The sequence below is a fragment of the Jatropha curcas genome, chromosome 11, assembly GCF_041381405.1.
Source record: "Jatropha curcas cultivar XTBG-Jc1 chromosome 11, XTBG_Jcur_1.0, whole genome shotgun sequence".
Lineage (NCBI taxonomy): Eukaryota > Viridiplantae > Streptophyta > Magnoliopsida > Malpighiales > Euphorbiaceae > Jatropha > Jatropha curcas.
Genome location: NC_143161.1, coordinates 12,563,090 through 12,565,656, shown reverse-complemented (window position 1 = coordinate 12,565,656; position 2,567 = coordinate 12,563,090). Strand labels below are relative to the sequence as shown.

At 36.2% G+C, this 2,567-nt stretch overlaps 1 pseudogene; it reads left to right on the top strand.

Moving 5' to 3' along the window:
- The first annotated feature begins 1,663 nt into the window (after nt 1-1,663).
- LOC149492594 (uncharacterized) lies at nt 1,664-2,353 on the top strand (annotated as a pseudogene).
- The last annotated feature ends 214 nt before the right edge of the window (nt 2,354-2,567 follow it).

The window sequence follows — 2,567 nt, the reverse complement described above, 5'->3', positions numbered from 1 at the left end:
GGAATGAATTTTCAATTTTTGGAGTGGAATTGAGCGTAATTTTGCCTATATGAAAATGTTTACTGAAAATATCGTTATTTAAAGCAAATACCTAAAAAATTTTACCTAATAATCTACATTGATTAACTAATAAAAACCATAAGCTATTATAGTAAACTATCGTTCATATACCAATTATTAGCTACACTCAACCAATTAAATAGACTTAGGCTAAGTTCCACAATAACTTTTTAAGTAACTTTTAGGTCAAATGATTAAAAGCTATTTTTTTATAGTATTCGGTAACTGTTAGGGATATACTTGTATGCAGTCTATATTTTAGGTGCTTAACTGTTAGTTAGGACTTAATTGCTATTTATATATTGCCTTTCTATTCTTAATGTAATTATTACTTATGAGTAGCTGGCGGCCTAGTTGGCATTAGTAGATGATGTGTCTTACACATCAGCTATATAAATATATTGTATTAGGGCAAAATCAAAATTAATGAAGTATTATTCAGTAAATTTCTTCTCTCTCTCTTTCCCCTTTTCTCCTTCTTCTTGATGAAGATAACCCTAATCTCTCAATCCCCTTCATGTTAGGTTCTCTCCCACTAGAGCCCAACAATCTGGTATCAGAGCCAATCAATGTTGATTTGCCTCTCATCTCTTTGTTTGTGCAACTATCAAAAAAATCCACGATGTCTCACGTCGTTCGATAATAAACCCTAGAAGAGCGATTAGGGGAGCATGAGAAACCAATCGAAGATTTAAGCAAGCACATCCTCAAATTGGAGGAGACGGTGAATAAAAGCACTACTAATACTGAAAATGAGCTGTTGGAACTCAAGCGCTGGTAGACTCCATTCACTCTAATCAATTGAAGGGCCTTGATAATCTTTCTCAAAAAAAAAAAAAAAAAAAAAAAGGAAAACTCACTGAGTTCTTCAAAACAGCAAACAAAGGTAAGTCTTATGTACCTCCTTTGGTTGAAGTGGATGTGCCTAAGGGCATGGATGGAAAGCGTGGGCTTCTGGGTACTCCTAGGAATAGGGAAATGGGGGAAACTTCAATCCCTAATAACCCTTTCTCTTGGATTACGGGTAATGGGTCTTCACCCATCCCTCCCAACCCTAATCAAATTTTTAATTCTATTTCTAACCCTAGGTACTAGCTTGGGATTTACAACTCACATCACTTATGGGTAAACACCAAACCCTAGTTTGAGGACAAGATCCATTCCCCAAAAGCCTAATGCCTCTAGGAATAAATTCTCTAACCCCACCTTTAATATGGAAATTGGGGGTCACTCCATTCTAATCCCTACTATGCATTCCCCCAGGAAAAGTGTCACTAATATGACTAATGTTACCTAGAGAAACCCTTGAAATAGTACTTTAAATCTAAAAATGAATCTTCCTATTTTTGATGGCTCTAACCCTAGGGGCTGGTTGTAAGTCTTTAATGTATGGGATTCAAGAGCCAAAAATGCTGGAATTGGCTAGTCTTTTTTTTTTTTTTTGTGATGTTCCCAACTCTTGGTTCCAAGGATGGGTCGTTCATTAGCTATGTGCTAGATTTAGGGAATTGACACCCATGGACATTATTGAGGAATTTAACAACCTGAAATAAATAGTACTATTTCTGTCTATCAGGAACATTTTGAATATCTGAAATCACTTATGCAAAAGCAAAATCCTGGCCTTTTTTGAGGCTTAGTTTATATCCAGCTTTGTTAGTGGACTTAATGAACAACTCAGGCCTATACTGAAGCTTCTTTACCCTAATTCCTCAATATAAGCTTCTAAAACAGGCTAAGTTGCAGAAACAATCCATTGAGGCTATGTTCAAGTCTTATAGTTACCCTTATAAGTCATACCCTTCCAAACCTAACCCTACCCCCATAATTCCTTAAACTACTTTACCATAAACTAAATCAACTGAGATAGTTTCTCCTAAACCCATTGAAAAAGTTCACTAGCCTAAACCCTATTTTAAATGTAGGGATAGATATTTCCAGGCCATGTGTGTAAGTCAAAGCATTCGTTGACCATGGAAACTTCTGATATTGAGTTAGACAGTTCAATGGTGGGGGGAAAGGGTATAGAGGAACCAATTGGGGATAACACTATTTCTTTTAGCGTCTTGGAGGGTAGTGTGTCACCTAACACTCTTAGATTAAAGGTAAACTAAAGGGACAACCTATAATAATCCTAATAGATAGTGGTAGTACACATAGCTTCATAGATTGGAAATTCACACGAGCCAACCGTCTTAAGGTAGATAAGACATTCCTTGTTAAAGTCAAAGTGGCAAATGGTGAAACATTAATTAGTAAAACAAAGTGCTCTAACTTAGAATGGGAGATGTAGAACACTTGCTTTAAGTATATGCTTAGAGTTCTTCAATTACTGGAGTATTATATGGTTCTTAGAGTTAATTGGTTAAAGCAATTTAACCCAGAGCCTTTTTAATTTCCTTAGGCATGGTCGGTTCATTGAACCGCCGGTTCTGGTTCCCGGAACCGATGGTTCAAATTTTTTAAAATGTTAAACCTGAATTGGCCTTGAACCGCCAGTTCTGGTT